Source organism: Tenrec ecaudatus, chromosome 8, assembly GCF_050624435.1.
Source record: "Tenrec ecaudatus isolate mTenEca1 chromosome 8, mTenEca1.hap1, whole genome shotgun sequence".
Lineage (NCBI taxonomy): Eukaryota > Metazoa > Chordata > Mammalia > Afrosoricida > Tenrecidae > Tenrec > Tenrec ecaudatus.
Window position 1 is genome coordinate 98,138,225 of NC_134537.1, and position 23,088 is coordinate 98,161,312.

The 23,088-nt window shown below is 41.8% G+C and overlaps 1 protein-coding gene and 1 non-coding gene across 2 annotated transcripts in view; both read left to right on the forward strand.

Moving 5' to 3' along the window:
• The window catches only part of ZMAT4 (zinc finger matrin-type 4), a 501,960-nt gene that overhangs the window by 475,224 nt on the left and 3,648 nt on the right, over positions 1-23,088 (forward strand). The window lies entirely within an intron of this gene.
• LOC142455899 (small nucleolar RNA SNORA48) lies at positions 12,324-12,467 on the forward strand. The gene has a single exon (XR_012786009.1). It is a non-coding gene; the product is annotated as a small nucleolar RNA SNORA48 (small nucleolar RNA).

Consider the following 23,088-nt stretch of genomic DNA (forward strand, 5'->3'; position numbering starts at 1 on the left):
TGGTTGGATGTCAAACAATTTTACACCGACTCTGTGTATTCCTTCCATTTTCTTTGATAATTCCTGTGTCAGTCAATATTGTGCTTAAATATTGCAACTTGGAACCTGAATTTTAAATTTAGTTCTTTCTTTTAACTCTAGAAATGTAAAGTGTCTTTTTCCTTCCCTCTCTTTTTTGCAAGTCCTTTTTTCTGTTTTTTCAAATTCCCCTTTCTGGGATCTTCTGTTTATCTCTTTTACCTCATCATTTATTCCATTTACCTTAGCTACTTGTGGTGGTTATATGTCAACATAATGGTACCTGTGTGAAGGTAGGAATGGTGTCCAACCTATCAGGTCATAGACTGATGATGCCTCCTTGGGATATGTTCTTTTTATAAGAGAGAGTTTGAAAACTTCTGTCTTCCTGGATCTTCACCTTCCTATTTGGCCGAGTCTTGAGTCTCGGATCTGGGACCTGCAGCCCAGGTGGCAGACTTCGTCTGGGAGCGTTGGTGCCCTTGCCACATCCCTGCAGACCTTGGATCCATTAAATGCTGCACCCATTAGCATGTGCTCCTTAGTGTCAAGGATGGTGAGACTTTATCTTACATACTCTGGACATGTTGTCAGGAGAGACCAATCCCTGGAGAAGAACATCTTGTTTGGTAAAGCAGAGGAGCACAAGGAGATGGATTCACATGATGGCCCCAGCAATGGGCTCAAGCATGGAGGAAGGCAGAGGACCGGGCAGCATTTAATTCTGTTGGCACTGAGTCTCCATGGGTTGGGACTGACACAATGATACCTGACAACAGTTATGACTGGCTTGTGATCTTCCAGCTTCCTGATTTGCCTCCTGATTCATCCACCAGCAGTTGGCTGAGTCAGAAGGGGGTTCCCACTAGCACTGGATCCATGGACTTGAGGTGGACTCTGGTGGAGCATTTTCATGATATAAAATTATTTCTTGATATAAAGTTCCTTCTTAGAGATATATGAGTGTCACTAGTTTTCTTTCTCTAGAAAATGCAACCCACTGCAATACTCTACATTCAAAAGAAAGTTTCTGAGTCTCTTCTGACCCTGTTTGAGGCTTTACTTAGTATCCTGTCTTTTTAATGACTTTTAGCTTTAGTTATGTATGATTACCTTGATGTCATCCCACAACCCACCCTTTCTTCAACCCCAAATGTTCAATGCATCAGACCTATTATTGTGCTTGTATCTGGATTCAGATGAATTTTAAACTTGTTTATACTCAGGCCAAAGTAGACTTGTTTTAATTTTATTCAGTTTCAATTTGATCTTGTCTATGAGTAAACTATAATCATTTTCACATTGTCTCCTGGACTTGTCCTGGATGATGATTTTGAGTTTCTCTTGAATCTTTTCCCACTAATTTAACAGAGTTAATTCTTCTGTATCCATTGCACAAGATCCATATATTAATTGATGTCTATGTTGTTGAAAAGGGTATATGCAATGAGTAAGACATGGGTCTGCAAAATTAACATGCAATCTCTAGTTTCCTTCCCATTTTTAAGACAACATTTTCTAGATACATATATTTCTTTATTCCAATCACCAGTAATTATGAATGCAATCTCGACTTTTTACTTTATTAATATGACTGAAAATAATGGGCAAAATATTTAATAATATCTTTGAAATTAATGGATATGCATAAATTTGAATAATAGTTGCATTAACTGGTCTTCTTTGCAGACATATGAATATATCCCTACCATTGACAATTTTGACTCTAGGAGAGATCTTGACTTTTAAAAAAAACATTTTTGGTAATAACTATAATACCATTTCTCTTTAATTGTAGACCATATGGTTATCTGACTCAAAGTAAGCAAGAGTAGTCCAGTACAGCTCACTAATGCTTCAATATCAATCTTGAAACATTATAATTCAATTTTGATTACTTACAATTTTCCTAGGTTCTATATCCACTGTCCTACTACATTCAATTAACTCTGTGTCTTCTCATGTTGAGTTGTGTCACACGAGCAAATGAAAATCCCCCAAATTTTACCTTCCATGTTGTGAAGGTAAACTCCACTTTGAGGAGAGAGCTCTTCCATGGTCATATTTTGAGGACCTTTGGATTCTACCTGATGGATTCAACTTCTGGCCATATCTCGGATACTAGTCCACGACTACTCATAAGGCTTTTACTGAGCAATAACTGTAGTAGTTTGCCTAGCCTTTTTTCCCAGTCTGTCAAGTTCTGAAAACTGAATGGAAACCTGCCCACCATGAGTGATTCTGCTGGGCTTTGAAATACCAGTAGCAAAGCTTCCAGTGTCACAGCAACACACAGCCACCGCAGTATGATTAGCCATGAGATGATGGGTTTCATTTAAAGGTACCAAAAATAAACAAACAAGCCAACCAATAAAGCCATTGCCAAGTCCATTGTGACTCATGGCAATTTATCGACCTTCAAGTAGAATTGTGCTCCACAGAGTTTTGAGGGCTATGACTTCCTGGAAGTACAGCACCAGGCCTTTCTTCAGAGGCATGTCCCACCCTCACAGCTGTGGCTTTGAACTCCAAGACTTTCATTTAGTAGTTGAGTGCTTCATTAATAGTCCGTTCCAGGAATTTGTATTTGCCAGTACAATGTCAACACATAGTTCATGGAGACAATTCAATCCATAACAAACAACAACAGACAGTGCTTTGGATGTTTAATAGGGTTAACTTCCCTGTGATTCATAAGATCACTGAAAGAAAGCCTTCTTGCCAACACCCAGCCTGGATCACTCATGGATGGTGGAAAAGCCAGTGACATGCACAAGCTAGCCAAGGGTTCCATTTAGATTGCACACCCACATGTCTCATTGGAATTTGTGGTTTATTAACATAAGCTGCTTTGCCATTCAAAAATGAGAGCTAATCAAAATATTGCAAATGATACATCTTGAGAAATGTCACTTGATCATGATTGCATTTCCATATTCTTCCATGTTAGTTTGTTGCATGTTTGTGTGTTAAATGCTTTCAAAAATTATAATCTACTAGGGTAAACTGGTATGTAGGGGTATGTCTGAGTCTGTGCTCAACTGCGTTGGCAGAATGAAGCAAAATTTCCGTGCATTTTTATGTGCTGCACATCACCTACATTCCTGTATCAATTGATAAGAGTTCATCAGTGTCTTGGCATTCATGTCTCACACAGAGATGTGGCAAGTATTTCCTCCCGTCTCTTCCCTTCCTGTGCAAGCCTCCAGGAAGTGAAGGTCATTGGCTGGAAGCAGATTATTTTGCTGCGTCAGAAATCAGTGCTGTCCTCTGAAGACCAGTTTGCTGTTAGTTCGTTCCTTCAGTCTTTCTTCTAGAGTATTAAAAAAGTCAACAAAAGAGGATTTTGTACCCCATCAGGCCTTGCCAGCCCTAGAGGACAGTTCAGTTGTCAGCGTGAAGTTTAATCAGGGAGCCTGCTTTTCTTCCCGGAATTTTCCATGCTCAGTTTCGTTTTGCCTATTAGTTGAAAGAGAGTATTTATAGAGTTGGAACATTGATGCCTCCTAACGTCTGGGAGACCTCGCAGTCACATTCAAATTTGATCATAACAATAATGTGCTTCTCATGATGTCCTAACTCAGGTCAAAGATTTGTCAGTTGATTTTTTTCTTGTTAAAATTATTTACACTGTGGGTTCTTTAAATAGGTCATTTAGTGCCTTGAAAATGTAAATTAATTTATAAAGGGGTCAGATGTTCTCTCTCATTTTTTCTGCTTCAGAAACAAATCTATATAGGAGGTGGGATGAATGTGTCTTCTCCTGAGGTTGACAATTTTCAGACGACATTTTTACCCTCGCTTAGTTTTCTATGAACTCTCTGGACTCATTTTCCTTTGTGAGGTGTGTGAAGGAGGTCACTGTGTAAGGTGCATGTCACCAGGCATGCCATTGGTCTTACACTTTCTTCCATGATCAGAAGAACCTTGTGGTGACGGTTATTGACTAGAGCTAGCTACTCAGAATGCGCTCTTGTGTGCTGGAGCTGACTGAGGGGACACTGGTTTTTGGTGGGACACATGGATCAAAAGAAATTACTCTGGAGCTGTTCTTCTCCTTGTCGATACTCCACAACAGCATCTTTCTTCACATTCATTGGTTGTATATTGTTGATTGATTCTTAAAATGCACTGACTTAAAACAACAGTGTTTACTATGACATAGTTTCTGTGAGTCAGCAATCCAGGCAAGGCTTAGCTGAGTCCCTGCCTCTTGGTTTCCCACATGGCTTCATTTAAGTTTGTGGTTATCTTAAGGCTCAACTGGGTGTGATTTCACTTCTGCGCTCAATGTAGTGATTGTGTTTTCTTTCATTTTCTTTTTTTAAAATGTTAAATGAATAGTATTTATTTTCCCCAACAGTTTATTGGCACATAATTTACATATCATACAATTCAATAGCTCAATCGTTGAATCATATCAAGGGGCAGTGAACAACCACCATCATCTTTTGTTTTGTTTTTCAAAGCTATGTATTTAATTTTTAAAAAATCATTTTATTGGAGGCCCTTACTCTTATAACATTCTGTACATCAATTGTATTAAGCATATTTGTAAATATGTTGCCATCATCATTTCCAAAACTTTTTCTACTTAGGCCTTTGGTATGAGATCCTCTTTTTTCCCTCCCTCCCCCAACCTCCCACTCTCATGAACCATGATAAATTATATATTATTATTATTTCATATCTTACACTGTCCATTGTCTCCCTTCACTGACAATTCTGTTATTCGCCTCCTTCAGAGGGGGTGATATATATCCAACATGGTGATAAGTTCCCCCCTTTCTCTCCCCTTTCCCCCGCCCTGACCATTCCCCTACCTTCATGATATAGCTACTCCCACTGCTGTTCCTGAGGGGTTTATCTGTCCTGAATTCCATGTGTCCAGAGCTCTTATCTGTACCAATGTGTGTTCTCTGGTCTAATTAGATTAGTAAGGTAGAACTGGTAAGGGGGGTCGGGGGAGCATTCAGGAACTAGAGGAATGATGTGTGTTCCATCAGTGCTACGCTGCATCTTGGTTGAACCATCCCTTCCTTATAACCCTTCTCTGGGGCGACATCCAATTGTCTACAGTTGGGAAAACCCCCTCCTTTACATCAATATAGTTGTTTTTTTTTTTCAGTCTTTTAATTCTTGATACTTTATACCTGATCTCTTCAACACATCATGATCATGCAGGCTGGTGTGCTTCTTCTTTGTGGGCTTATTTGCTTCCCAGCTGGATGGCTGCTTGTTTAACTTTGAGCCTTTAAGATTCCAGACACTATATCTTTTGATAGCTGAGCATCATCCACTCTCTTCACCATGTTTGCTTATGCACCTATTTTGTCTTCAGTGACCATGTCAGGAAGGTGAGCATTAAAGAGTGCCAGATTATTAGAACAAAGTGTTCTGTGTTAAGGGAGGCCTGTAGTAGAGGTTCCAAATCCATCTGCTATTTTAATACATAACATATAAATATATGTACATTGGTCTCTATCTCTTTCATTATAAATTATTATATTTACATATATACATGCCTATAGTTACACCTTTTTAAATACCTGTTATAGTTAAGGTTTATTGTGCCAACCTGACCGATGAACACATGTGGGATTAATTGAAGGGTGGAGAGATAAATTTCCAGTGAGCCTTGCCTTTCTTGGTTCTCAGGTCTCTTGCTCTCCAATGATTGAACCAGGGTGCAGCTGCCTTAGCTAGTTCTCTGCCTCAGCTGGCAAGGCTCACTTACTATGAGACATCCCTGAGGAGAAACTATACAGACTTGCCCTGATGCAGCCCTGGGTGCTGTAAAAGCCTCATGGAAACCTCTGCCAGCACCAGCGCTGAGACGCTTACATGCTCACTGATTCAACTTTCCTCCTACAGTCGGCATCATTGCATGTGTTTTGTGAGATAGAGGAGTACTTTGTAGATTGATGTCAGACATATCATATGGGCTAATGTTGGATTTATGGGCTTGGACAACACTGCGTTGGGATGCTATCTTAATGTAACTTTACCCTTTATCTAAAATTCTCTCATAAAATATGAGTGTCTATGAATTTTGTTTCTCTCGTCTACCCAGCCTAACACAATACCTTTTGCCTCCTATTTCTTTCCCCTATTTCCTTTTACCTACTATCATGCTCACCCTCCATTCAGCCCTTAGTAATTCCTCTTGGACACATGGCAGTTGATTAAACATCACCAGGCATTATATACCCTCCTCACCATCCATTTTAGATCTCTTGTTCAATTATCCCTGAGTGTGTTGGCTCCCCACCCCCACCTCTCCCATGTGGCCCCTGAACCACTGGTTCCATAGTTTTCCCTCAGGATTGCTCATCCTGCCTATCTTATAGAGGTAGACATAAGGCAAAAGGAAAACAAGAATAAACAAAGAACAAAATAAGAAAAAATGAAACAATAGTTCCAGGTCTGTCTGTTGACCTTTATGTATGTTTTCCAATCAAGTCTGATGAGGTGACAAGTCCTGTCCTTAAGTCAGAAGCCTATGTTCAGGATTCCTTGGGGACTTGGTTACTTTTGATCCCCTTGCTGCCCTATTTCACTCCCTTTGCATTTCACCCTGCTGTGCATGGGGCAGACTGGGAACCCTTCCAGACAGGGTCTCTAGTGCTGTCCCCTGTAGTGCTATGGGTCAGCGAGGGAATTTTGTGTCTCATGGTGGGGCTGGCCCTTGGGTCCTCTCTGTGCATTGGCTGCTCTGAACATGGATGTCTTTCCTGGGGCTTGGTGGGCCATGATAAGGTCCACTTTCTCTCTCTTCCTCCCTCCTTCTCTTCCCTTCCTCCCTCTTAGCTTGCTCCTGTGTGGTCTGGACAGACACACCTCTCTCCCCGGGCTATATCTTCAGTGCTGTCCTCTGTATTGCCTTTTTGGGGGGATGGGGTCAACATAGCTTGGCTTAGGCCTGACCCCATCATCTTTTCTGTTAGTTCGCTGCTTAATGCCAGTGCATTGCCCTCAAGGCTTGATGCTCTGAGATGGGGTCTGGTCCCTCTCTCCCTTTCCGGTGGATACATAAGCAATACCCTCCCCACGGGTGTATTAGTGCCCTGTTCCACATCACCCTCACTTTTTCTTTTTGCTTTTTTGTTTTCCATTTTTCTTCTCCCTCTCTTTCCCCCTCCTTTTTAGTTGGCTGCCATATACATCCCTGAGTTGAGTCAGGCCTCTGCCAAACTGCCTGAACTTTGACCCAGGATTTATGCATTAAGTAGCTTATCCTCTGGGCCCATTGTACTTTTTGAGCTCACCTCAGTGGACTCATGTATTTGTCCCTATGTGTTTGGCTAACTTTGCTTAGCATACTTTCCTCCAACTCTTCCCATGAGACAATGCGCTTCATGTGTTCGTCACTGCTTGTTGGGGCTGCACAGTACTCCATTGTGTGTGTGTGTGTGTATGCAATATATATATGCAATATATATATGCAGTATATATATACCAGAGTTTTTCATGCATTTGTCAGTTGATGGGAATTTAGATTGTTTCCAGGTCTTTGCGAGATTGTGAACTGTGCTGTGATGAACTTTAGAGTGCAGATGTCTGGTTGTGGTCTGTATCTTACTTCTTCTGGGTCTATGCCCAGTGGGGGATTGCTGGATCATATGGTAGCTCAATTCCCATTTGTTTTAGGTATCTCCAGATCAATTTCCTTAGTGGCTACACTACCTACAGGAGCACCAGCAGTGGATGAGAGTTCCTATCTCACCACACCCTCTCCTGCACTTGTTACTTTCTGAGTTTTTGAATTGAACTATCACTAAGGGTGTTAGGTGGTATCTCATAGCTGTTTTAATTTGCATTTCTCTTATGGCTAATGATTGGGAACATTTTCTTATGTGTTTATTGGCCATTCAGATTTCCATCCTTGTGAAACTTCTATTCAGATTTTTTGCCCACTTCCTCAGTGGGTCCTATGTTTTATTCTTTTTGTAGGCTGGCAGAGTATCATATATTATAGTAATAAGCCCTTTGTCTGATGTGTCATTGCTAAAGATGTTTTCTCAGTCTGTGGACTCTCGTGGCAAAGTCTTTCGATGTACACAGGTGTGTTATCTTCAGTATATCCCACTTATCAATTTGTGCATCCTCTGTGTTTATGTTCTTCCCTGTTTCTGATAGCCTGTGTATTCCCTGCACCAGAGTGCTTGGACTTGTCCCAATTCCCTTGCTGAAGGCCATAATAGTTTGGGGTTTTATTTCAAGGTCTGTGATCCACCTCAACTTTATTCTTGTTCATGGAGTGAGGTGAGGGAGGTCTTGCTTCAGTTTTCTGCAGGTTGATATCCATTTTTTTCCAGCACCATTTGTTAAAGAGGACATCTGCTTCCCATTTGATATTTTGGGGGCCCTTACCGAAGATCAGCTGTCTTTATGCTGATGTTTTTATTTCTGGATTTTCTGTTCTTTGCCCTTGTCTGAATATCTGTCATTATACCAATACCATGCTGTTTTGGCCATTGTATTATGGCTGTACAATGTGTGCTAAAGTCAGGTAAAGCAAGCCCTCTTAATTTGTCCTTCTTGTTGAGGAGTTCTCTGCTTATTCTGGCTTTTTTTCCTCTCTGGATGAAGTTGGTAGTCAGTTTTTTCAATTTCTTGAAAAAAGATGTTGGTATTTGTATTGGGATAGCATTATATTTATATAGTGCCTTGGGTAGGATTGACATCTTTACTATATTGATTCTTCAAATCCATGAGCATGGGATATTCTTCCATTTTTGAAGGTAACTTTGGTTTCTTGTAATAGTATTTTGTAGTATTCCTCATACACATATTTTGTTTATTTGGTTTGGTATATACCTAGATATTTCAATTTGTGTTTTGCTATTATGATGGATACTACTTTTTTTATCTCCTCTCTCATGATCTTGTCCAGTGTATATAGCAATCCTATAGACCTCTGTGTGTTGATCTTGTATCCTCACACTCTGCCACATTCCTCTATCACTTCCAGCACTCTTCTTGTGGAGCTTTTGGTGTTTTCTTTTTTTTTTTTTAATAATTGTACTGGGGGCTCGTACAGCTCTTATCACAATCCATCCATCCATCCATTGTGTCAAGCACATTTGTACATTTGTTGTCATCATCATTCTAAAAATATTTGTTTTCTACTTGAGCCCTTGGTATCAGCTCCTCCTGTTTTCCTACCCCTTCCCCAATTCCCCCTCCCTCATGAACCTTGATACTTTATAAATTATTATTATTTTGTCATAAATTACACTGTTGACATCTCCCTTCACACACTTTTCTGTTGCCCATTCCCCAGGGAGGAGGTTATATGTACATCCTTGTGATCGGTTCCCCCTTTCTACCACACCTTTCCTCCACCCTCCTCGTATCACCACTCTCACCACTGGTCCCAAAGGGATATCTGTCTTGGATTCCCTGTGTTTCCAGTTCCTATCTGTACCAGTGTACATCCTCTGGTCTAGCCAGATTTGTAGGGTAGAATTGGGATCATGATAGTGGGAGGAGGAGGGGAGCTTTTGGGGTTTTCAATATATAAAATCATATCATCTGCAAATAGTGATAGTTTCACCTCTTCTGTCCCCAAGATGAATTTTTTAATGTCTTTCATTTGCCTTATGTTGTTAGCTAGAACTTCCAGTATGATATTGAATAAAAGAGGGGACATGGAGCATCCTTGTCTGATCCTCTGTTTCAGTGGGGATTTTCCATGTCTTTTCCACTCACTACTATATTGGCTATTGTTTTTTTCCTATATTGCTTGTATTATATTGAGGATTTCCCCTTCCATTTCTAACTTCTTAAGTGTTGTAAACAGGAATGGGTGTAGGATGTTGTCACATGCTTTCTCTGCATCTTTCACTATTATCATGTGGTTCTTATCCTTTTTCTTTTCAATGCAGTGAATAATGTTGATGGACTTTTGGATAGAGAACCATCCCTGCATCCCTGAAATGAATCCCATTTGGTCATGGTGAATTATTCATTTTATATACTTTTGTATGCTATTGGCCACTATTGTGTTAAGTAGTGATTGTTTCCTGTGGAAGTTGGACTGAGTTCTCATTTCCTCATGAGCTAGTGATGGGAGAAATCTCTGGTTTCCTTGCCTCATAGGCTTTTCCTGAGGACAACACGACAATCATACTCAGCACATGAAAGGGCAAGAAGGGTTTGTGAATGTTCCTTTATAATCAGTCTTCAATAACCTAATATTTGAATGTGTAGTTTATTCATATTCCATTCCTTAGAAACAATTCACCAGGGGATATTTCACAAGGGCATGTATAAAGCAAAACCAGTGACATATGGACTTTTATGCCAAGAAAGTGGCTCACGTAGTCATAGAAACAGTTATGTCTGTGTATCAGATGTTAAGTTAGAGGTTTGTCCTGACTCCCAAAGTTTCTGGGGCCAAAGGTCCAGTAAGCAGAAAGACCACAGTCTGGTGGAGGCAGAGACAGATGACTCTATGTCAGCAGGCAATATGGTAGTCCTGTGACAGTCCCCAAGGTCAGCAGATCGCTGAGCCAGATGCAAATTCTAGACCAGCAGGATGAAGTAAGCTAGCTTCCCTCTAGTGTGGAATTCTATAAGAGTAGGCCACGACATCCATGAAGCTCCCTTTCATATGTGTCAAGGCTGCGGCCTGACTAAGGACCTAGTCCTTCATCCTAGTCTTCCCACAATTGCTTAGATGTTCATAGGAGATCATGGAGTTGATTATATTTTATTGGATCATATGGGAGAATCCTGGCCCAGCTAAGTCAACTCAAAACCTATCTATCACAGCATTTATATCAGGGGTAAGGATGTGGGGGGTCCATTTTGGAAGGTGCTACTATTGTCTGCCCTCTGGGTTATCTTTCCTTTTTAATTCAAAACTAGCACATTTCCATGCAACTAATTCTTTTTGTCTACTTTCTGCCAGTAGAATTTTGGGGTCCCACTAACTTCTTTTCATTGTGTACCAGTTTCTTGCTTTTCAGTTTAAGGTGACAACATTTCTGCCAATGTTCAATTCTTAGAAATTTTGACTGATTTCTGTGATCCCCTGCCCTGGCACATTTAATTAATCCTTTTATAGGGAGTTTATACAGATATCATAACAATCCAAAATTCAATTAGGTCAAGCATAATTGCACAGTTGCTACCGCATCAGTTTCCAAACATTTTATTTATTCTTGAACTCCTTTATGCACTCCTTCCCCCTCTCTATTCCCAACTGTATACATAAATATATATTATAATATATCTATATTCCATATCTTACCCTATCCAATAAATCTATTCACCTACAATTCTGTTGTTTTGCTTCCTTTGAGTGGAGCTATACAATCATCCTTGCTGTCCGACACCCTCCCCACCTTCCCATATCCTCAGGGAGACATTACTCCTGTTACTATTTCTGAAGGGTTATTTTTCTTGGCTTTCATGAATCTAACGATCTTAATTTTACAAATGAATCTATGCAGGTCTAATAAGATTAATGTGGTAAAACAAAAACCGTAACAGTAAGGAGATGAAATATTAAAGAACTAGAGGATAGTTGTATGTTTCATCGGTGCTATAGCATACCATGGATTTATCATTCCTTTCATGTGGCCCTTCTGTGAGGGACTGTCCAATTATCTTACAGGTGGGTCTTTGCTCTCCACTTTGGCCATGCTCCTTCACAACCATTTAATTGCTTGTTTTTGAACTTCTGATATCCATTCCATTGACACCTCATGGTCACACAGGCTGGTGCGCTTCTTCCATGTGGACATTGTTGTTTCCCTGCTAGACAGCCGCATGATTAACTACAAGCCTTTAAGACCCCCAGAAGCCATATCTTTTAATAGCAGAGCACCATCAGCTTTCAATTTCTGTGATTCTTATTGGAGTTTAGGACATTAGACCAAAGTTCTCTTGGCAAATCTCTTTGACAGGAGCCTTTCTCTGCATTTCACTCCTGCTGAGAAGGCTGAGATAATGCCTCTTGTTCAGTCAGACAAACTGTGAACAATTTTCTCTCTTTAAAGGGTCCTTTCTGTGACTGGGTGACAACTCTTGCTTTGGGAGCCCTTTGTAGTCCTAACCAGGGGTTGTCTCACTCTCAGCTTATCTCTCGATCCCATTGTTCCTGATAACACTTGGAAGACTTTTCTTAATTCCCATTTTGCTATTTTGTGAGACTGAGAATTTTCAAATCTTTACGTCTTAGTTCTTTTAAGTGAACCTTCCTTCTATGTATCTTTTTATCGCATTTTTATTATGAGCAGCAAAATGAAGCCAAGTGACATCTCAAATACTCAATTTAGAAATCACCAAGTTCAATCCCCTGGCTATGGGCAAAGAGACACCTAATGAGTGGTGGTGCTCTTATATCAGTCAGGGGCAGAGCAGACTGGCAGCCCTTTGTTCATCCTAGCTTGATGCCTAGATCGTGGCCAGAGCTGTTTCAGTCCTAGGGCACATTAAAAAAAAAGAAATGACCAAGTTCATTATTGCTCATCAAAATGCTTATTCCTCTGTCTCTGCTGATTCACTGTCCTTTGTAGTTTCTGGTTGGCATGCTAACATTTTCAGCAACCCAAGTTTCACCAATATCTTTCTACTAAATCAAGTACTTTATATTTAATGCATTGCACTCTTGGAAATCTGTGATAACAGAGATTCATCAGAGAAGCAAATAATTGGTTATGTGTTAGTTGGTTAATATCACACTCTCTTAGCTCAATTTCAAGTTGACTACGTCGAGTTGACTCAGTCTCATAACAGTCTTCTGGGGCAGAGTAGAGCTGATCCATGGGGTTTCCAATACAGCAGGTATTTATGAAAGCAGACTGTCTCCTTCTTCTCCCTTGCCGTGGCTGGTGGGTGCAAACTGCTGACTTTGTGGTTAGCTGTTCAATGTTCCACATGCCTCTTCACCAAGGATCCTTAAGTTAGTTTTAAAACTTATACTATACAAAGTTACACTGTTAATAGTTTACAGTTCATAATAATGATATCACCAAAAGGAGCAGGTCAACCATCCATACAATGGCTCCTTGGGAAAAGCCCGACTTGCGGCTCTGGTCCCATGAACATTATAACATAGAAAACTCAATAGTACCCACAACAACATTTTTACAGGAGAAAACAGCCTTAACTTTGTCCCGAGAAGAGGTTAATGGACTTGAACCATAGACCTTTTGATTAGCAGCCTGGTGCTTACTCCACTGGACCATCAGGGCTCCTTTGCTGTCCCTGCAGGGTATCAATTCACTAGAATGACTTACAGAATTCAAGAAAGCCCTGCATTTAAGCTTAGAGGTTTATTTTAAAGGATCCGTATCAGGAGCAGAATGGAGTGAGGTCTGCTAGGGTCACCAATCAGGAAGCTCAGTGAACTTCCAGCCCTAGACACTTTGGGCCGTTTTCTTATGTAGGTTTAGTTAAGTAAATCACTGCTCATGAGGTTGCACTCTGTCTGCAGCCCAGCTCTCTTCCTGTGGGCCAGACTACTATCACCTGGTGGGTCTCGCTGGCATAGCCGGCCCCTACCCACATGTTATTTCCCTAGCATGCGCTGTCAGGGGTGGCACAGATTCTCCCTGAGTAACGCTGACTCCAATCTCAGTTAACATGTCAAGCATGTAGTTTCTTTACCAGAAACCAGAAGCCAAAACCAAATCCATTGGGTAAAGTTACCTCTACACCCCATTAACAAAAACCTTACAAAGAGTTTTCATTAATCTATTTATTGTTCACCCCAAAACTTAAGCAGTGGCTAACTTATCCTGAATTTAGATATTGGAAAATTGAGCCTCAGTGATAAAGGAATTTTATACTGACTATGGGATTCATATGACATCATCAGACAGCAAGGCCCAAGAGTCAGCAGCACAATACCCCATTCATAGCATATGTCCTACTGGGACAGGGTGGAAGGTCCAGGGATTTGGGGGAACAAAGGGAGGAAACTAAGGAGAATTTTTACCCGCACAATTCTTACAGATCGCCAAGTAATTGCCCACATTATTGAGTTTACCTAACACAGACACTGAAGATACCACTGCCTTTACAGATCCCCATCTCTTTTTTTTTATGACATCTGGCAAGACCCATCACAGCCCACAGACTTTCAGAGATGCTCCATGCACATGTGCTGACTCTCTCCATCCCCGACCCTGGGCTACCAGATCGAGTTCGACTCTGATTGCAAAATGCGCTGACAGTTGTCAGTAGTGGATTTGGACATCCGCTTACACGTGTGGCTGTTTGTAGGTGGAAAGCTGAGCCTGAAGGGGAAAGGATGGAAGGGGTTGGAAGAAAAGAAGAGAACGTTAGTATAGCACCCTCCCTTTCTGTGGATGTATCATTTTGGAGTTTGAGATAATTTAGATGGGCTGTCAGAAAACTGCTGATTTTGGAACTGAGCGACTTAAAGGATTGAGTCCAGCTTGCTTGCAGTGGCCTTGGTCAGGGCACAAGATTTCAACATCTCAGAGGTGGAAAGGTCCTAGAGAATGTATTAGCCCAGTTTTATCATGGAATGAATGAGGAGATTGAGGTTTGGGGAGGTGAAGGTATACTTGCAATGGGATGTAATTATTCAGTAGTAAATCTAGGTCTAGCACCCACATTAATATATATTTTTTATTTTTAAATCATTTTTGGAGGGCTCGTACAACACTTATCACAATCTATCCATCTATCCATTGTGTCAAGCACATTTGTACATTTGTTGCCATCATCATTCTCAAAATATTTGCTTTCTACTTGAGCCCTTGGTATCACCTCCTCATTTTCCCCTTCCTCCCAGCACCCCTCCCTTATGAGTCCTTGATAATTTATAGATTTACTAGTATTTTGTCATATCTTACACTGTCTGATGTCTCCCTTCACCCACTTTTCTGTTGTCTATCCCCCAAGAGAGGATGTTATATGTAGATCCTTGTAATCAGTTTCCCCTTTCTACCCCACCTTCGCTCCACCCTCCTGGTATCGCCACTCTCACCACTGGTCCTGAAGGGTTCATCCATCCTGGATTGCCTGTGTTTCCAGTTCCTATCTGTACCAGTGTACATCCTCTGGTCTAGCCAGATTTGTAAGGTAGAATTGGGATCATGATAGTGGGAGGAGGAAGCATTTATGAACTAGAGGAAAGTGGTATGTTTCATCATTGCTACACTATACCCTAACTGACTCATCTTCTCCCCACAACCCTTCCATAAGGAGATGTCCAGTTTCCCAAAGATGGGCTTTGGGTTCCCAATCTGCACTCCCTCTCATTCACAATGGTATAATTTTTTGTTCTTTGATGCCTGGTGCCTGATCCCTTCAATACCTTGTGATCATACAGCTGGTATGCTTCTTCATACGGGCTTTGTTGCTTCTGAGCTAGATGGCTGCTTGTGTACATTCAAGCCTTTAAGACCCCAGATGCTAAGTCTTTTGATAGCCAGGCACCATCAGCTTTCTTCACCACATTTGTCCATGCACCCATCTGTCCTCAGCAATTGTATCTGGAAGGTGAGCATACAGTGATATGAGTTTTTCTTCTTTGATGCCTGTAAAAACCTGATTCCTTCAACACCTTGTGATTATACAGGCTGGTGTACTTCTTGGCGAGGAGGGTATAAGAGGCCTGGTAGGGCTTGAGCAAGGGTAATGTAACAGAGAGGAATTACTTAAACCCAAATGAAGGCTGATCATGATAGTGGGACAAGAGGAAACAAAAGGAAATAGTGAAAAGAACCAGGAGGTAAAGGGCATTTGTGGAGGTCTAGATGGAGGTATGTACTAATGTAAATATGCTTATTTATGATGGTGGGGAAATAGATCTATGTGCACATATTTATATGTTTATTAGTATTAAAATAGCAGATGGACATTGGGCCTCCACTCAAGTATTCCCTCAATGCAAGAATGCTTTGTTCTGTTTAACTTGCATTCCATGATGCTCACCTTCCTGACATGATTGTTGAAGACAAGTGTGTGCAAAAGCAAATGTGGTAAAGAAAGCTGATGGTGCCCAGCTATCAAAAGATATAAAGCTAATATATTTTCTGAGCTCGTGTGTTCCATGGCATAATACTATTTAAGCATTTTGCTCGTACTGGATTTATCACTGTCAAATGATGATTCACATGCATTATTCACAGGCGTTATCTTACTGCTACTCCTTTTACCATCACAGGCCTCATTGAATCCTCAGGGGTCCATTCCTTGGTGGAGACTTACACTCCTGCCCTCGTTCTCCCTGTCCAAGCCTACACAGCATGTCTGCAAGCTGGGCTGCATCTGACATTTCCTAGTCTTCTTCTCGGCAATCTGACTCACAGAGTCTTTCTTCCTCAAACCTCAATGCTTCTGTGTCCAGTCCTCCCTCTCCCTCTGATCATGCCACCCACCCTCCCCCCTTTCCATCTCCCATTTGATCAGACAACTCTGAGCTCTGCCTTTCAATACTGTACCCAGTGGCTGCGTGTGGGGAACTCCTTTGCATTTCTAAGTTTCTTCTCTGGGACAACTCGGAGCCAGCTGGCGTGAATGGCCTCCATGTTGTCAAGGTTTGTACAGGAGCTGAAGAAAAAGACTCAGAAAGTGGGTCGGCCATTTTGGCATATGTTTTCCCTCTACTCCTTAAGGTTAGAGACTCTAAAATGTTTCAATCTTTGCATATGACAGTGGCCAGTCTACCCATAAAATGTACCCATTGTTCTCCACTTGGGGGATGGGAGGGATGGATTTTATGTGGTTAAGGAAGAAAAATGTCCCTGGTGGTTTAGTAGGTTAAGCACTGGGCTGCTAACTACAAGGTCAGCAATGGGAACCCACCAGGTGCTCAACTGTTGCAGACAGATGTGGCTCTTGGTTCCCAGAAAGATAGACACCCCAGATACCTTAAGGAGCACTTCAACTTTGTGCTATGGGGTGCCGATGAGGGAATGAAGAAGTAACTCTGAGGTTTAAAAAAGATATGTTAAACTGTTCTGAAAGACAGCCTTTTTAAAAAAGGCATGGAGCTATGTGGTTTAACAAACTTCTAATGGTTCTAGATCAGCACTATAAAGACACAAATGCTCTGTGTTGAAGGCCACGTGCATCTCTGAATGACTTGAAATGTGACTAGTATAACTGAGCTCTTACTTGATTCTAGTCTTCCATTTTAAACTATGTAACCACATGTGGTACCATTGTATACTATGCACTCTGGGATATTGTTTTACTTTTAAAAAATTGACGCCATCAGCCCATCAGGTATCAGCATCCCTCTCATCTTCATGCCTGGCTTTAGTGTTTCTCATAACCCTTCACTTACCTTGGAAACAAGAGCTGTCCTTGTGTCTACAAGGGACATCCAAGTTCAGCAACCCACCTCTGCTTCTGCAAATTATATAAGACACAAGAATCCACTTAGTTGCGTGATCATTGGCAAGGGCTCATTCACTCGTACAACAATAATAATGGTGATAACAATTACCTGGCATTTATGTAGTGCTTCATATTACTGAATACATAATACCTCCATGTATTAACTCACTTAATCTCCATAGCAACCCTAAGAGGTCAGAATACGTGTCTTCTTTTGTTTTTTTTATGGATGCGATCACTTAGGAAAGAGCCCGACAATAATGACGGCAGGGCGGCGACTTGTGGTCAGGCACTGGTGCTAGCACTCGCTCTCTGGCCGGGCCTGAACTGCCTCTACCCTGGACTCTACTGCAGGGAAGGTCCTAGATCAATACCTCAGTGCATATGTGAATTCCACTTGAATCCTTGGCTCTGTCTATGAAAACCCATTGCTACCAGGTATGTGCTAGTCATAGTTATTCTACCGGACAGAGTGGAACACTCCCATGTTGTGTCTGAGACGAAAACTTCCCAGGAGCTGACTGCTCTGGCTTGCTCCATCAGAGCAGCTGGGGGATTTGAAATGCTGGTCTTGCAGACAGCAGCCCGTGTTGAACACCCTGCACCAGAGCTCCATGTTCACAGAGGGATTAAGACCTGCAGCAAGTAAACAAACACTTTCCCGGCTTTCGTTCTTATTAGAAGCATCCATACACATCACCTCATTTACTCCGCTCAATGATGTGGCCAGAAAGATATTACAGAAATCTTTGCTTTTCAACTGGTTAAACTGAAGCTAAATAAAGCCTAACAGAGCCACTGTGCATCATCACCCAGTCAGCAACAATTGGTGTGAGGAGTCAGAACCAGATTTTGTAACTTGAATAACAGAACTGTGAACTTATATGAAGCGTAGTAGAAGTTAAAGGTGGCAATAGAGCTCCGAAGGCTTAGCTGTTTCCAGGGTAGGGGAGGAGGGTGATGCAGCAGGAACTTGATTTTGGAAGTTAACAGGCATTGGCCAGGTCCCTAGTCCTGCACCCAAACCAAACCAAACACGACCAGTGAGTCCATGCAGGCTCATAGCAACCCCACCCCCACCCCCACCCGCCTGTGGGTTTCTGAGACTGCAACTATTTACAGAAGTAGAAAGTCCAGTCTTCCTCTCTGGGAGCTGCTGGTGGTTTTGAACTGCCAACCACAAGGACTGCAGCCCACTGTGTACACCAGTAGTTCTGTAATGGAATTAAAAAGAACCAGTGAGCTCTCTCATCCCCAAAATCAAAACACGCAATGTCATTCAGTCAGTTCTGGCTCATAGGGACCCTACAGTTTCCAAGACTGCTCTCCTTAAAGGAGCGCAAAGCCCCATCTTTCTCCCATGGAGCACCTGGTGGTTTTGAACTTGTTAGTCTCGGGTGAGTAGTCCACTGTATAACCACTGCACCACCAGGGTTTGTACTCTCATCCCCAACCCTAGTTTTTGGAAGGTTTCTCCCTCTGCCTCCACTCAGCTGTGGCTCACTGCCCGGCACCAAGTCCGTTTCCACTCAGAGCAAGCCTACTGGGCAGAGTCGAACTGCCCATGGGGCTTCCAAAGACAAAGTGTCTTTTCTCTGGCGGAGCCCCTGGTGAGTTTGAACTGCTGACCTGTCCTTTAGCAGCTTCACATGTAACCATGACACCACCAGGGCTCCTCAGCTGGGACTAGGACCTTCTCCAGGGAGAAATGGTACCACCTTGTCTAAGGACTCTGGGTGTGAGGGCGCTGTCCTCCAGCATGATCAGGTGTGTGTGTATGCGTGTTTGTGTGTGTGTATGTGTGGGTGTGCACACGCATGAGCACGCCATCAAGCGTTCTCATCTGTAAAATGAGGATTTCCGATATCTCTTTATGATCCCTGGGGTCCCTACTAGGTCTAACACTTCATTATTTTGTGATTTTATGAAAAATGTTTTGCAAAGCAAATGAATAGTGTAAACAGGATATAAAGAGACTATTTGCCTTCTTAAGGGAATAAATTTTTCTCCAACACATCAGGAGCATTCATTTGCATATAAACAATGTAAATTCTCTATAAACAGAGACTTGTTTGCGTAGGTGCTTGGTGAGTCCATTACAGATCACGCTTGTCAATTCCTCTAGTCTTTATGCATTAGGAGGTAGTAGAGCTTCAGTATTTGAAATAATCTATGCTTCAGAATGTTCACAATTAGCCTGAATTTTCTGACTTTACACCATCTCTTTATAAAAGAGACTATATATGTGATATTTGTTTTTTCCAAAAGGATTTGTAGAAATTCATCTTTTTGCTACTCAGCTAGCTATTAGAGATGTCCTCTGAATCGCTTTAAATTGGTCTAGGAATACGCCTAAAGTTCTTCAGCCTGTTAGGATAGGGGCAGAGCAAAGGAGGAAGACCTGAAACAAGATGGATTGACACAGTGGCTGCCTTCAAGAACTGAAACATGAGCACAATTGTGAGGCGGCCCAGGACTGGGTGGTGTTTCATTGTGTTATGCAAATGGATGTTGTGAGTCAGAACCGACTCCAAGGCACCTACCAGCAATAACATCAACAACACCAATGTGACCCAAAGCCCTACCTGCACTCTTCACCCCCAAATCTTATCATCCCGCTTTTTACTTCGTTTGTAACTGTAAATGGTGCTCCTCTGCCCCCACAATGTCAACTGTACTACACAGATTTCCACTGGGAATTAAGCTTCTGCCAGTGTGTTAGTGGATGTGCAACCGTTTTAAATAGTTGAACATCATACAAAGCTACTACCCTAATTCTCTGCTCTCTCTGCCTCATCTCCTCCTCCGTAGGCTGTCTCTCTTCCTCTCTTTTTACCCCAAATGGCTTCATTCTCCTCCCATCCACCTTTCTTAGGAGAAAAACAAATTACAGCCCTCACTTTAAACATAGTCATTGAGAGATCACTTCCAATAGCTTAGGCAGATTTGGGGGATTTGTTCTCCACTGCCGATTGGTAGCTTAGAATAGGCCACATACATTGTCTTTTGGTCAGACTGATGCCAGGGAAGGACTGGTCACAGTAACAGGTGTCCAACTAGAGGTATGAGTGGACCCGGTGAAGTAAAGGGTGGCCGTCAGGCCTGGGTTGCGTGTCCTAGACAAGAAATAACCCATGTAAACCTTAGAAGCAGTGATAGCCAGGCTAGTTCAGGAAGATCTACTAATTCTCTGTGTTTGGAGCTTGGAGTTGTTGTGGGATTACCTTCTTCATAAAAGGCCTTTGGTGTTTTCTCTCTTTTAAAAAAAATAAAATATATCAAGATGTTTGAACTTCTCTAGTAGGTGATGGGGGATCCAGTGAGGTAGTAGAGCTGCAGGGTGACGAAGCAGTAGAGATGACTGCAGATGTGTCAGGTGGAAGTCTAGCGCAACGCCAAGGGCCTGGAGGAAACATGGGGCAGGGAGATGGAGAGGAGGCGGCATATTTACAAGTGAACTAGGTGGTCAACAAGTTCGTGATTCATCCGTTAGTGGCATGGGAGAGAGAGTGGGCAGGATAGAAGACTCCCAATTTGCGTGTCCTGCATTTTACTTGCCAAATTAGAGACTACAGGAAGAGAAAGAACAGATGTTCACTTTTGGAAGTATACCGTAACTTGATTGATCATTGTACTATTATGTTAAATACATGAGGCAAACGTATCAAGTGTTTCTTGTGTATGATTCATGGTTCAAAGTCCCGACTCTGTGTAGCAACACGTTTGTGAAACATGGCTGGCACAGAGCTCTTCCTCATCCGACGGCTTCTGGCCATATTGCTTTTTGTTAGCCATGACCACGGTTTCATTTTCACTGCCACTGTGAGTTTGCTACCTGTCTATCAGAAACTAGACTTCATAGTGGCCGAAGATGTTCTGCTTTGTTTTTTAATTGGCCTACTGGACCGTTTAAATTCAATGTTACACCAATAAACAATGTACGATCCTCCCTAGCCAACCACTTTCAAACACACCTGGCCTGACTCCCTTCCCAGCATGAGGCTTTGCAGGAAGATTGTATTCGTTCCTGATCATGTTCAATTGTGAGAACAGTTGAATTTCTGTAGAAGACTTCTTTTTAGACACTAAGACATTCTGACTAAACCACAACAAGATTGATATTTCATATCCAGTTTGGGATCCTATCCCTTTTCTGTGCCACCTTGGGAGGAATGTGAAAATGGCGGTGGGGGGGCTGATTACAAAAAAGAGGGACACTTATTTTTTTTCTTTTCACTTAGCCGGTCTGGTGGACATGCATCTCACCTGGTTTATCCTGGGTGGCCATCATCCCGGCCTTGCCTACGGCAGACGCTCCAACAGGGGCTCACATTCACAGAAATCATGCGCAGGGGCCCTGGTGTGGGCACCACGACCAAGTTTCTAAATGACCAGGAGGCGTCAGGAAAAGAGATCAACAATTAAATGTGATTCCTCCAAGAATAGTATGCTTTTCCTATCTGAGTCTGAATACACAGCAGGACTTGGCGAAGTGAAATGTATTAATTACAAGACAGAAGCTGGCAGCTGAGCAGATCACACTGGCTCAGAAGTCATCCAAGGAGAGGCGGGACTTCTCCTTACCTTCTGATTTTTGTTGTAAACTGAAGGGGACAGTTACACAACCCTTGACACGTATGCCCTTGCCTGGCATCATGAATGAGTGAAAGAAAAAATTAATTAAACAAAATAATCCTCAGGTCAGGCTGGTAGGTTTCCTTATTAATTAGAGTGTGTGTGTGAATACTTCTGCCAGGGATGCCTCCCACTTATGCCTTATAACTGAGAGACATAGAAAATGCCTCACCAGGCTAATGCCATCCCTGAAAGCCTGTGTGATGCTGGACGTGAAAAGTAGATTTTTCCCAGTATGACACAAGGGTGGCACAGTCGGGAAGCCGGAGGCCAGTTAGAAACCTCCGTTTCTAACCTGGGATTGTATCTCTTCAACTCTTATGACTTTTAGTAAAATAAGTAGCCATCTTCCAAAGTCCAAAATGCTAACAGGGAGGAACTGGGAAGACATGTGCACCTGACTCACACATGACAGGGATACTTCCTATTTTTGGAGTGTAGACTTACCCATCCCATCTTGTCCTATGTTTCTAGCTGTATTTCAAGAATCCAACTACTTTCTTACTCTCCCTGCTACAGTTTTAAAAATGGTTGAAATGTGATAAGCCATATTGTCATTCTTTTGAGGGTCTTATGTGTCAAAAACAAAGTGAGCTCTATTAACATGAATAGTATCTGAGCATGCGAGTCAGAATCATCTCTTCAAAATAAATAACATTTAAAACTCTCTGAAACCAAGGTGATGCCATATCACAAATGAGGAATATGTAGTGGACTCTTTTTCCCAGTGCCTTTCTCCAATTTTCTATTTAAAGAAATTTCTGAAAATATATGAATTATGCAGCTTATCTCTCAGATGAAAAATAATTTTCTTTTTGGATTGGAAGGCTGCCTATTTATTAATAGCAGTAAAATTTTCCATGTTCTTTTGTATCAAATGGGATGCTGACTAAAATATGAAGCTTTCCCAGTAATAATAACAGTAACGGGTGAATCATTATCAACACTATATGGAATTGAAAGGTACTTTAATTTGTCATTACTTCTGTGTTGTTCAGAAAGGATCTGAATAATTATGCTGACTTCAAAAAGGGAGAGTGTGATATTTTTATCTCATTATGGATCAAGTTCTTCATATTCCACTATTGCTCTAACGTAGGG